The sequence below is a fragment of the Oncorhynchus mykiss genome, chromosome 5, assembly GCF_057628025.1.
Source record: "Oncorhynchus mykiss isolate SJ-2025 chromosome 5, ASM5762802v1, whole genome shotgun sequence".
Classification (NCBI taxonomy): Eukaryota; Metazoa; Chordata; class Actinopteri; order Salmoniformes; family Salmonidae; genus Oncorhynchus; species Oncorhynchus mykiss.
In genome coordinates, this window is record NC_143026.1 from 48741661 (window position 1) to 48754896 (window position 13236).

Below are 13236 nucleotides of genomic sequence, written 5' to 3' on the forward strand. Positions count from 1 at the left end.
CAGTGACAACTGTCTTGAGTTTGGCATTTGTGACAATGTCCTGGGATTACCCACAAACGCCTCACCTGCAAACTAGTATTGTGTGGCTTGTGAGCGGTATAGAGCAAAATCGATTACATGTACGTGTTTGTGAGAGTCTCAGCTTTCCATAGCTGGGTCATAGTAGTTCCTAGCTCCAACCATTCAGTCTCTACAGATATTTTTGTTAGAAGGGTTTAAGCCCAACATTCCAAATTTAGGGTTAGTACCAATGCTCCACGTTTTTTCAAAGTTCCAACCCACCTGCTCCTCGTTAGTATAGTGGTGAGTATCCCCGCCTGTCACGCGGGAGACCGGGGTTCAATTCCCCGACGGGGAGAAAGTACTGCTCTTTTTTTAGGGTGAATAATGTTGCTGAGCCCACAAAGTGGAACATATTCTTGGAAAAAAAGCTTTATGATACAATTTCCTGCCTTTGAGGTTAACTCAGCCTTCCAAGGCATTGGTTGTTCAGTGGTAGAATTCTCGCCTGCCACGCGGGAGGCCCGGGTTCGATTCCCGGCCAATGCAGGAAGTTTTGAACATGTCATTTCGACAAGTATGCAAACCCCTGAGGAGGAAATCTGTGTTAGATTGCCAGGCAAACAGAAATCTCTTGGTCGAATTCTCAACTGACTCTTGAAAAATAAGACTTTGAACATTTACTCATTCTCAGTAGACTTTGGTGAATCCATTGCAGATTTCCAGTGTGTGAGGTGATTAACTTTTTGCAAGGCTTTAGTTGTTAAATGGGAAAGAGTAACCAACTTGTCAGTGACAACTGTCTTGAGTTTGGCATTTGTGACAATGTCCTGGGATTACCCACAAACGCCTCACCTGCAAACTAGTATTGTGTGGCTTGTGAGCGGTATAGAGCAAAATCGATTACATGTACGTGTTTGTGAGAGTCTCAGCTTTCCATAGCGGGGTCATAGTAGTTCCTAGCTCCAACCATTCAGTCTCTACAGATATTTTTGTTAGAAGGGTTTAAGCCCAACATTCCAAATTTAGGGTTAGTACCAATGCTCCACGTTTTTTCAAAGTTTCAACCCACCTGCTCCTCGTTAGTATAGTGGTGAGTATCCCCGCCTGTCACGCGGGAGACTGGGGTTCAATTCCCCGACGGGGAGAAAGTACTGCTCTTTTTTTAGGGTGAACAATGTTGTTGAGCCCACAAAGTGGAACATATTCTTGGAAAAAAAGCTTTATGATACAATTTCCTGCCTTTGAGGTTAACTCAGCCTTCCAAGGCATTGGTTGTTCAGTGGTAGAATTCTCGCCTGCCACGCGGGAGGCCCGGGTTCGATTCCCGGCCAATGCAGGAAGTTTTGAACATGTCATTTCGACAAGTATGCAAACCCCTGAGGAGGAAATCTGTGTTAGATTGCCAGGCAAACAGAAATCTCTGGTCTTGGTCGAATTCTCAACTGACTCTTGAAAAATAAGACTTTGAACATTTACTCATTCTCAGTAGACTTTGGTGAATCCATTGCAGATTTCCAGTGTGTGAGGTGATTAACTTTTTGCAAGGCTTTAGTTGTTAAATGGGAAAGAGTAACCAACTTGTCAGTGACAACTGTCTTGAGTTTGGCATTTGTGACAATGTCCTGGGATTACCCACAAACGCCTCACCTGCAAACTAGTATTGTGTGGCTTGTGAGCGGTATAGAGCAAAATCGATTACATGTACGTGTTTGTGAGAGTCTCAGCTTTCCATAGCTGGGTCATAGTAGTTCCTAGCTCCAACCATTCAGTCTCTACAGATATTTTTGTTAGAAGGGTTTAAGCCCAACATTCCAAATTTAGGGTTAGTACCAATGCTCCACGTTTTTTCAAAGTTCCAACCCACCTGCTCCTCGTTAGTATAGTGGTGAGTCACGCGGGAGACCGGGGTTCAATTCCCCGACGGGGAGAAAGTACTGCTCTTTTTTTAGGGTGAACAATGTTGTTGAGCCCACAAAGTGGAACATATTCTTGGAAAAAAAGCTTTATGATACAATTTCCTGCCTTTGAGGTTAACTCAGCCTTCCAAGGCATTGGTTGTTCAGTGGTAGAATTCTCGCCTGCCACGCGGGAGGCCCGGGTTCGATTCCCGGCCAATGCAGGAAGTTTTGAACATGTCATTTCGACAAGTATGCAAACCCCTGAGGAGGAAATCTGTGTTAGATTGCCAGGCAAACAGAAATCTCTGGTCTTGGTCGAATTCTCAACTGACTCTTGAAAAATAAGACTTTGAACATTTACTCATTCTCAGTAGACTTTGGTGAATCCATTGCAGATTTCCAGTGTGTGAGGTGATTAACTTTTTGCAAGGCTTTAGTTGTTAAATGGGAAAGAGTAACCAACTTGTCAGTGACAACTGTCTTGAGTTTGGCATTTGTGACAATGTCCTGGGATTACCCACAAACGCCTCACCTGCAAACTAGTATTGTGTGGCTTGTGAGCGGTATAGAGCAAAATCGATTACATGTACGTGTTTGTGAGAGTCTCAGCTTTCCATAGCGGGGTCATAGTAGTTCCTAGCTCCAACCATTCAGTCTCTACAGATATTTTTGTTAGAAGGGTTTAAGCCCAACAGTCCAAATTTAGGGTTAGTACCAATGCTCCACGTTTTTTCAAAGGCCCAACCCACCTGCTCCTCGTTAGTATAGTGGTGAGTATCCCCGCCTGTCACGCGGGAGACCGGGGTTCAATTCCCCGACGGGGAGAAAGTACAGCTCTTTTTTTTAGGGTGAATAATGTTGCTGAGCCCACAAAGTGGAACATATTCTTGGAAAAAAAGCTTTATGATACAATTTCCTGCCTTTGAGGTTAACTCAGCCTTCCAAGGCATTGGTTGTTCAGTGGTAGAATTCTCGCCTGCCACACGGGAGGCCCGGGTTCGATTCCCGGCCAATGCAGGAAGTTTTGAACATGTCATTTCGACAAGTATGCAAACCCCTGAGGAGGAAATCTGTGTTAGATTGCCAGGCAAACAGAAATCTCTGGTCTTGGTCGAATTCTCAACTGACTCTTGAAAAATAAGACTTTGAACATTTACTCATTCTCAGTAGACTTTGGTGAATCCATTGCAGATTTCCAGTGTGTGAGGTGATTAACTTTTTGCAAGGCTTTAGTTGTTAAATGGGAAAGAGTAACCAACTTGTCAGTGACAACTGTCTTGAGTTTGGCATTTGTGACAATGTCCTGGGATTACCCACAAACGCCTCACCTGCAAACTAGTATTGTGTGGCTTGTGAGCGGTATAGAGCAAAATCGATTTCATGTACGTGTTTGTGAGAGTCTCAGCTTTCCATAGCGGGGTCATAGTAGTTCCTAGCTCCAACCATTCAGTCTCTACAGATATTTTTGTTAGAAGGGTTTAAGCCCAACAGTCCAAATTTAGGGTTAGTACCAATGCTCCACATTTTTTCAAAGGCCCAACCCACCTGCTCCTCGTTAGTATAGTGGTGAGTATCCCCGCCTGTCACGCGGGAGACCGGGGTTCAATTCCCCGACGGGGAGAAAGTACAGCTCTTTTTTTAGGGTGAATAATGTTGCTGAGCCCACAAAGTGGAACATATTCTTGGAAAAAAAGCTTTATGATACAATTTCCTGCCTTTGAGGTTAACTCAGCCTTCCAAGGCATTGGTTGTTCAGTGGTAGAATTCTCGCCTGCCACACGGGAGGCCCGGGTTCGATTCCCGGCCAATGCAGGAAGTTTTGAACATGTCATTTTGACAAGTATGCAAACCCCTGAGGAGGAAATCTGTGTTAGATTGCCAGGCAAACAGAAATCTCTGGTCTTGGTCGAATTCTCAACTGACTCTTGAAAAATAAGACTTTGAACATTTACTCATTCTCAGTAGACTTTGGTGAATCCATTGCAGATTTCCAGTGTGTGAGGTGATTAACTTTTTGCAAGGCTTTAGTTGTTAAATGGGAAAGAGTAACCAACTTGTCAGTGACAACTGTCTTGAGTTTGGCATTTGTGACAATGTCCTGGGATTACCCACAAACGCCTCACCTGCAAACTAGTATTGTGTGGCTTGTGAGCGGTATAGAGCAAAATCGATTACATGTACGTGTTTGTGAGAGTCTCAGCTTTCCATAGCTGGGTCATAGTAGTTCCTAGCTCCAACCATTCAGTCTCTACAGATATTTTTGTTAGAAGGGTTTAAGCCCAACATTCCAAATTTAGGGTTAGTACCAATGCTCCACGTTTTTTCAAAGTTCCAACCCACCTGCTCCTCGTTAGTATAGTGGTGAGTATCCCCGCCTGTCACGCGGGAGACCGGGGTTCAATTCCCCGACGGGGAGAAAGTACTGCTCTTTTTTTAGGGTGAACAATGTTGTTGAGCCCACAAAGTGGAACATATTCTTGGAAAAAAAGCTTTATGATACAATTTCCTGCCTTTGAGGTTAACTCAGCCTTCCAAGGCATTGGTTGTTCAGTGGTAGAATTCTCGCCTGCCACGCGGGAGGCCCGGGTTCGATTCCCGGCCAATGCAGGAAGTTTTGAACATGTCATTTCGACAAGTATGCAAACCCCTGAGGAGGAAATCTGTGTTAGATTGCCAGGCAAACAGAAATCTCTTGGTCGAATTCTCAACTGACTCTTGAAAAATAAGACTTTGACCATTTACTCATTCTCAGTAGACTTTGGTGAATCCAATGCAGATTTCCAGTGTGTGAGGTGATTAACTTTTTGCAAGGCTTTAGTTGTTAAATGGGAAAGAGTAACCAACTTGTCAGTGACAACTGTCTTGAGTTTGGCATTTGTGACAATGTCCTGGGATTACCCACAAACGCCTCACCTGCAAACTAGTATTGTGTGGCTTGTGAGCGGTATAGAGCAAAGTCGATTACATGTACGTGTTTGTGAGAGTCTCAGCTTTCCATAGCTGGGTCATAGTAGTTCCTAGCTCCAACCATTCAGTCTCTACAGATATTTTTGTTAGAAGGGTTTAAGCCCAACATTCCAAATTTAGGGTTAGTACCAATGCTCCACGTTTTTTCAAAGTTCCAACCCACCTGCTCCTCGTTAGTATAGTGGTGAGTATCCCCGCCTGTCACGCGGGAGACCGGGGTTCAATTCCCCGACGGGGAGAAAGTACTGCTCTTTTTTTAGGGTGAATAATGTTGCTGAGCCCACAAAGTGGAACATATTCTTGGAAAAAAAGCTTTATGATACAATTTCCTGCCTTTGAGGTTAACTCAGCCTTCCAAGGCATTGGTTGTTCAGTGGTAGAATTCTCGCCTGCCACGCGGGAGGCCCGGGTTCGATTCCCGGCCAATGCAGGAAGTTTTGAACATGTCATTTCGACAAGTATGCAAACCCCTGAGGAGGAAATCTGTGTTAGATTGCCAGGCAAACAGAAATCTCTTGGTCGAATTCTCAACTGACTCTTGAAAAATAAGACTTTGAACATTTACTCATTCTCAGTAGACTTTGGTGAATCCATTGCAGATTTCCAGTGTGTGAGGTGATTAACTTTTTGCAAGGCTTTAGTTGTTAAATGGGAAAGAGTAACCAACTTGTCAGTGACAACTGTCTTGAGTTTGGCATTTGTGACAATGTCCTGGGATTACCCACAAACGCCTCACCTGCAAACTAGTATTGTGTGGCTTGTGAGCGGTATAGAGCAAAATCGATTACATGTACGTGTTTGTGAGAGTCTCAGCTTTCCATAGCTGGGTCATAGTAGTTCCTAGCTCCAACCATTCAGTCTCTACAGATATTTTTGTTAGAAGGGTTTAAGCCCAACATTCCAAATTTAGGGTTAGTACCAATGCTCCACGTTTTTTTCAAAGTTCCAACCCACCTGCTCCTCGTTAGTATAGTGGTGAGTATCCCCGCCTGTCACGCGGGAGACCGGGGTTCAATTCCCCGACGGGGAGAAAGTACTGCTCTTTTTTTAGGGTGAACAATGTTGTTGAGCCCACAAAGTGGAACATATTCTTGGAAAAAAAGCTTTATGATACAATTTCCTGCCTTTGAGGTTAACTCAGCCTTCCAAGGCATTGGTTGTTCAGTGGTAGAATTCTCGCCTGCCACGCGGGAGGCCCGGGTTCGATTCCCGGCCAATGCAGGAAGTTTTGAACATGTCATTTCGACAAGTATGCAAACCCCTGAGGAGGAAATCTGTGTTAGATTGCCAGGCAAACAGAAATCTCTTGGTCGAATTCTCAACTGACTCTTGAAAAATAAGACTTTGAACATTTACTCATTCTCAGTAGACTTTGGTGAATCCATTGCAGATTTCCAGTGTGTGAGGTGATTAACTTTTTGCAAGGCTTTAGTTGTTAAATGGGAAAGAGTAACCAACTTGTCAGTGACAACTGTCTTGAGTTTGGCATTTGTGACAATGTCCTGGGATTACCCACAAACGCCTCACCTGCAAACTAGTATTGTGTGGCTTGTGAGCGGTATAGAGCAAAATCGATTACATGTACGTGTTTGTGAGAGTCTCAGCTTTCCATAGCTGGGTCATAGTAGTTCCTAGCTCCAACCATTCAGTCTCTACAGATATTTTTGTTAGAAGGGTTTAAGCCCAACATTCCAAATTTAGGGTTAGTACCAATGCTCCACGTTTTTTCAAAGGCCCAACCCACCTGCTCCTCGTTAGTATAGTGGTGAGTATCCCCGCCTGTCACGCGGGAGACCGGGGTTCAATTCCCCGACGGGGAGAAAGTACAGCTCTTTTTTTAGGGTGAATAATGTTGCTGAGCCCACAAAGTGGAACATATTCTTGGAAAAAAAGCTTTATGATACAATTTCCTGCCTTTGAGGTTAACTCAGCCTTCCAAGGCATTGGTTGTTCAGTGGTAGAATTCTCGCCTGCCACGCGGGAGGCCCGGGTTCGATTCCCGGCCAATGCAGGAAGTTTTGAACATGTCATTTCGACAAGTATGCAAACCCCTGAGGAGGAAATCTGTGTTAGATTGCCAGGCAAACAGAAATCTCTGGTCTTGGTCGAATTCTCAACTGACTCTTGAAAAATAAGACTTTGAACATTTACTCATTCTCAGTAGACTTTGGTGAATCCATTGCAGATTTCCAGTGTGTGAGGTGATTAACTTTTTGCAAGGCTTTAGTTGTTAAATGGGAAAGAGTAACCAACTTGTCAGTGACAACTGTCTTGAGTTTGGCATTTGTGACAATGTCCTGGGATTACCCACAAACGCCTCACCTGCAAACTAGTATTGTGTGGCTTGTGAGCGGTATAGAACAAAATCGATTACATGTACGTGTTTGTGAGAGTCTCAGCTTTCCATAGCTGGGTCATAGTAGTTCCTAGCTCCAACCATTCAGTCTCTACAGATATTTTTGTTAGAAGGGTTTAAGCCCAACATTCCAAATTTAGGGTTAGTACCAATGCTCCACGTTTTTTCAAAGTTCCAACCCACCTGCTCCTCGTTAGTATAGTGGTGAGTATCCCCGCCTGTCACGCGGGAGACCGGGGTTCAATTCCCCGACGGGGAGAAAGTACTGCTCTTTTTTTAGGGTGAACAATGTTGTTGAGCCCACAAAGTGGAACATATTCTTGGAAAAAAAGCTTTATGATACAATTTCCTGCCTTTGAGGTTAACTCAGCCTTCCAAGGCATTGGTTGTTCAGTGGTAGAATTCTCGCCTGCCACGCGGGAGGCCCGGGTTCGATTCCCGGCCAATGCAGGAAGTTTTGAACATGTCATTTCGACAAGTATGCAAACCCCTGAGGAGGAAATCTGTGTTAGATTGCCAGGCAAACAGAAATCTCTTGGTCGAATTCTCAACTGACTCTTGAAAAATAAGACTTTGAACATTTACTCATTCTCAGTAGACTTTGGTGAATCCATTGCAGATTTCCAGTGTGTGAGGTGATTAACTTTTTGCAAGGCTTTAGTTGTTAAATGGGAAAGAGTAACCAACTTGTCAGTGACAACTGTCTTGAGTTTGGCATTTGTGACAATGTCCTGGGATTACCCACAAACGCCTCACCTGCAAACTAGTATTGTGTGGCTTGTGAGCGGTATAGAGCAAAATCGATTACATGTACGTGTTTGTGAGAGTCTCAGCTTTCCATAGCTGGGTCATAGTAGTTCCTAGCTCCAACCATTCAGTCTCTACAGATATTTTTGTTAGAAGGGTTTAAGCCCAACATTCCAAATTTAGGGTTAGTACCAATGCTCCACGTTTTTTCAAAGGCCCAACCCACCTGCTCCTCGTTAGTATAGTGGTGAGTATCCCCGCCTGTCACGCGGGAGACCGGGGTTCAATTCCCCGACGGGGAGAAAGTACAGCTCTTTTTTTAGGGTGAATAATGTTGCTGAGCCCACAAAGTGGAACATATTCTTGGAAAAAAAGCTTTATGATACAATTTCCTGCCTTTGAGGTTAACTCAGCCTTCCAAGGCATTGGTTGTTCAGTGGTAGAATTCTCGCCTGCCACGCGGGAGGCCCGGGTTCGATTCCCGGCCAATGCAGGAAGTTTTGAACATGTCATTTCGACAAGTATGCAAACCCCTGAGGAGGAAATCTGTGTTAGATTGCCAGGCAAACAGAAATCTCTTGGTCGAATTCTCAACTGACTCTTGAAAAATAAGACTTTGAACATTTACTCATTCTCAGTAGACTTTGGTGAATCCATTGCAGATTTCCAGTGTGTGAGGTGATTAACTTTTTGCAAGGCTTTAGTTGTTAAATGGGAAAGAGTAACCAACTTGTCAGTGACAACTGTCTTGAGTTTGGCATTTGTGACAATGTCCTGGGATTACCCACAAACGCCTCACCTGCAAACTAGTATTGTGTGGCTTGTGAGCGGTATAGAGCAAAATCGATTACATGTACGTGTTTGTGAGAGTCTCAGCTTTCCATAGCTGGGTCATAGTAGTTCCTAGCTCCAACCATTCAGTCTCTACAGATATTTTTGTTAGAAGGGTTTAAGCCCAACATTCCAAATTTAGGGTTAGTACCAATGCTCCACGTTTTTTCAAAGTTTCAACCCACCTGCTCCTCGTTAGTATAGTGGTGAGTATCCCCGCCTGTCACGCGGGAGACTGGGGTTCAATTCCCCGACGGGGAGAAAGTACTGCTCTTTTTTTAGGATGAACAATGTTGTTGAGCCCACAAAGTGGAACATATTCTTGGAAAAAAAGCTTTATGATACAATTTCCTGCCTTTGAGGTTAACTCAGCCTTCCAAGGCATTGGTTGTTCAGTGGTAGAATTCTCGCCTGCCACGCGGGAGGCCCGGGTTCGATTCCCGGCCAATGCAGGAAGTTTTGAACATGTCATTTCGACAAGTATGCAAACCCCTGAGGAGGAAATCTGTGTTAGATTGCCAGGCAAACAGAAATCTCTGGTCTTGGTCGAATTCTCAACTGACTCTTGAAAAATAAGACTTTGAACATTTACTCATTCTCAGTAGACTTTGGTGAATCCATTGCAGATTTCCAGTGTGTGAGGTGATTAACTTTTTGCAAGGCTTTAGTTGTTAAATGGGAAAGAGTAACCAACTTGTCAGTGACAACTGTCTTGAGTTTGGCATTTGTGACAATGTCCTGGGATTACCCACAAACGCCTCACCTGCAAACTAGTATTGTGTGGCTTGTGAGCGGTATAGAGCAAAATCGATTACATGTACGTGTTTGTGAGAGTCTCAGCTTTCCATAGCTGGGTCATAGTAGTTCCTAGCTCCAACCATTCAGTCTCTACAGATATTTTTGTTAGAAGGGTTTAAGCCCAACATTCCAAATTTAGGGTTAGTACCAATGCTCCACGTTTTTTCAAAGGCCCAACCCACCTGCTCCTCGTTAGTATAGTGGTGAGTATCCCCGCCTGTCACGCGGGAGACCGGGGTTCAATTCCCCGACGGGGAGAAAGTACAGCTCTTTTTTTAGGGTGAATAATGTTGCTGAGCCCACAAAGTGGAACATATTCTTGGAAAAAAAGCTTTATGATACAATTTCCTGCCTTTGAGGTTAACTCAGCCTTCCAAGGCATTGGTTGTTCAGTGGTAGAATTCTCGCCTGCCACGCGGGAGGCCCGGGTTCGATTCCCGGCCAATGCAGGAAGTTTTGAACATGTCATTTCGACAAGTATGCAAACCCCTGAGGAGGAAATCTGTGTTAGATTGCCAGGCAAACAGAAATCTCTTGGTCGAATTCTCAACTGACTCTTGAAAAATAAGACTTTGAACATTTACTCATTCTCAGTAGACTTTGGTGAATCCATTGCAGATTTCCAGTGTGTGAGGTGATTAACTTTTTGCAAGGCTTTAGTTGTTAAATGGGAAAGAGTAACCAACTTGTCAGTGACAACTGTCTTGAGTTTGGCATTTGTGACAATGTCCTGGGATTACCCACAAACGCCTCACCTGCAAACTAGTATTGTGTGGCTTGTGAGCGGTATAGAGCAAAATCGATTACATGTACGTGTTTGTGAGAGTCTCAGCTTTCCATAGCTGGGTCATAGTAGTTCCTAGCTCCAACCATTCAGTCTCTACAGATATTTTTGTTAGAAGGGTTTAAGCCCAACATTCCAAATTTAGGGTTAGTACCAATGCTCCACGTTTTTTCAAAGTTTCAACCCACCTGCTCCTCGTTAGTATAGTGGTGAGTATCCCCGCCTGCCACACGGGAGGCCCGGGTTCGATTCCCGGCCAATGCAGGAAGTTTTGAACATGTCATTTCGACAAGTATGCAAACCCCTGAGGAGGAAATCTGTGTTAGATTGCCAGGCAAACAGAAATCTCTGGTCTTGGTCGAATTCTCAACTGACTCTTGAAAAATAAGACTTTGAACATTTACTCATTCTCAGTAGACTTTGGTGAATCCATTGCAGATTTCCAGTGTGTGAGGTGATTAACTTTTTGCAAGGCTTTAGTTGTTAAATGGGAAAGAGTAACCAACTTGTCAGTGACAACTGTCTTGAGTTTGGCATTTGTGACAATGTCCTGGGATTACCCACAAACGCCTCACCTGCAAACTAGTATTGTGTGGCTTGTGAGCGGTATAGAGCAAAATCGATTACATGTACGTGTTTGTGAGAGTCTCAGCTTTCCATAGCTGGGTCATAGTAGTTCCTAGCTCCAACCATTCAGTCTCTACAGATATTTTTGTTAGAAGGGTTTAAGCCCAACATTCCAAATTTAGGGTTAGTACCAATGCTCCACGTTTTTTCAAAGTTCCAACCCACCTGCTCCTCGTTAGTATAGTGGTGAGTATCCCCGCCTGTCACGCGGGAGACCGGGGTTCAATTCCCCGACGGGGAGAAAGTACTGCTCTTTTTTTAGGGTGAACAATGTTGTTGAGCCCACAAAGTGGAACATATTCTTGGAAAAAAAGCTTTATGATACAATTTCCTGCCTTTGAGGTTAACTCAGCCTTCCAAGGCATTGGTTGTTCAGTGGTAGAATTCTCGCCTGCCACGCGGGAGGCCCGGGTTCGATTCCCGGCCAATGCAGGAAGTTTTGAACATGTCATTTCGACAAGTATGCAAACCCCTGAGGAGGAAATCTGTGTTAGATTGCCAGGCAAACAGAAATCTCTTGGTCGAATTCTCAACTGACTCTTGAAAAATAAGACTTTGAACATTTACTCATTCTCAGTAGACTTTGGTGAATCCATTGCAGATTTCCAGTGTGTGAGGTGATTAACTTTTTGCAAGGCTTTAGTTGTTAAATGGGAAAGAGTAACCAACTTGTCAGTGACAACTGTCTTGAGTTTGGCATTTGTGACAATGTCCTGGGATTACCCACAAACGCCTCACCTGCAAACTAGTATTGTGTGGCTTGTGAGCGGTATAGAGCAAAATCGATTACATGTACGTGTTTGTGAGAGTCTCAGCTTTCCATAGCTGGGTCATAGTAGTTCCTAGCTCCAACCATTCAGTCTCTACAGATATTTTTGTTAGAAGGGTTTAAGCCCAACATTCCAAATTTAGGGTTAGTACCAATGCTCCACGTTTTTTCAAAGGCCCAACCCACCTGCTCCTCGTTAGTATAGTGGTGAGTATCCCCGCCTGTCACGCGGGAGACCGGGGTTCAATTCCCCGACGGGGAGAAAGTACTGCTCTTTTTTTAGGGTGAACAATGTTGTTGAGCCCACAAAGTGGAACATATTCTTGGAAAAAAAGCTTTATGATACAATTTCCTGCCTTTGAGGTTAACTCAGCCTTCCAAGGCATTGGTTGTTCAGTGGTAGAATTCTCGCCTGCCACGCGGGAGGCCCGGGTTCGATTCCCGGCCAATGCAGGAAGTTTTGAACATGTCATTTCGACAAGTATGCAAACCCCTGAGGAGGAAATCTGTGTTAGATTGCCAGGCAAACAGAAATCTCTTGGTCGAATTCTCAACTGACTCTTGAAAAATAAGACTTTGAACATTTACTCATTCTCAGTAGACTTTGGTGAATCCATTGCAGATTTCCAGTGTGTGAGGTGATTAACTTTTTGCAAGGCTTTAGTTGTTAAATGGGAAAGAGTAACCAACTTGTCAGTGACAACTGTCTTGAGTTTGGCATTTGTGACAATGTCCTGGGATTACCCACAAACGCCTCACCTGCAAACTAGTATTGTGTGGCTTGTGAGCGGTATAGAGCAAAATCGATTACATGTACGTGTTTGTGAGAGTCTCAGCTTTCCATAGCTGGGTCATAGTAGTTCCTAGCTCCAACCATTCAGTCTCTACAGATATTTTTGTTAGAAGGGTTTAAGCCCAACATTCCAAATTTAGGGTTAGTACCAATGCTCCACGTTTTTTCAAAGTTTCAACCCACCTGCTCCTCGTTAGTATAGTGGTGAGTATCCCCGCCTGTCACGCGGGAGACTGGGGTTCAATTCCCCGACGGGGAGAAAGTACTGCTCTTTTTTTAGGATGAACAATGTTGTTGAGCCCACAAAGTGGAACATATTCTTGGAAAAAAAGCTTTATGATACAATTTCCTGCCTTTGAGGTTAACTCAGCCTTCCAAGGCATTGGTTGTTCAGTGGTAGAATTCTCGCCTGCCACGCGGGAGGCCCGGGTTCGATTCCCGGCCAATGCAGGAAGTTTTGAACATGTCATTTCGACAAGTATGCAAACCCCTGAGGAGGAAATCTGTGTTAGATTGCCAGGCAAACAGAAATCTCTGGTCTTGGTCGAATTCTCAACTGACTCTTGAAAAATAAGACTTTGAACATTTACTCATTCTCAGTAGACTTTGGTGAATCCATTGCAGATTTCCAGTGTGTGAGGTGATTAACTTTTTGCAAGGCTT

At 44.1% G+C, this 13236-nt stretch overlaps 3 non-coding genes across 3 annotated transcripts; all 3 read left to right on the forward strand.

Annotated features, from left to right (window-relative positions):
- Window positions 1–11372: 11372 nt before the first annotated feature.
- Window positions 11373–11443, forward strand: trnag-gcc (transfer RNA glycine (anticodon GCC)). Its single transcript has one exon. It is a non-coding gene; the product is annotated as a tRNA-Gly (tRNA).
- A 719-nt stretch (window positions 11444–12162) lies between these two features.
- trnag-gcc (transfer RNA glycine (anticodon GCC)) lies at window positions 12163–12233 on the forward strand. Its single transcript has one exon. It is a non-coding gene; the product is annotated as a tRNA-Gly (tRNA).
- Window positions 12234–12952: 719 nt separating this feature from the next.
- Window positions 12953–13023, forward strand: trnag-gcc (transfer RNA glycine (anticodon GCC)). The gene has a single exon. It is a non-coding gene; the product is annotated as a tRNA-Gly (tRNA).
- Window positions 13024–13236: the final 213 nt, after the last annotated feature.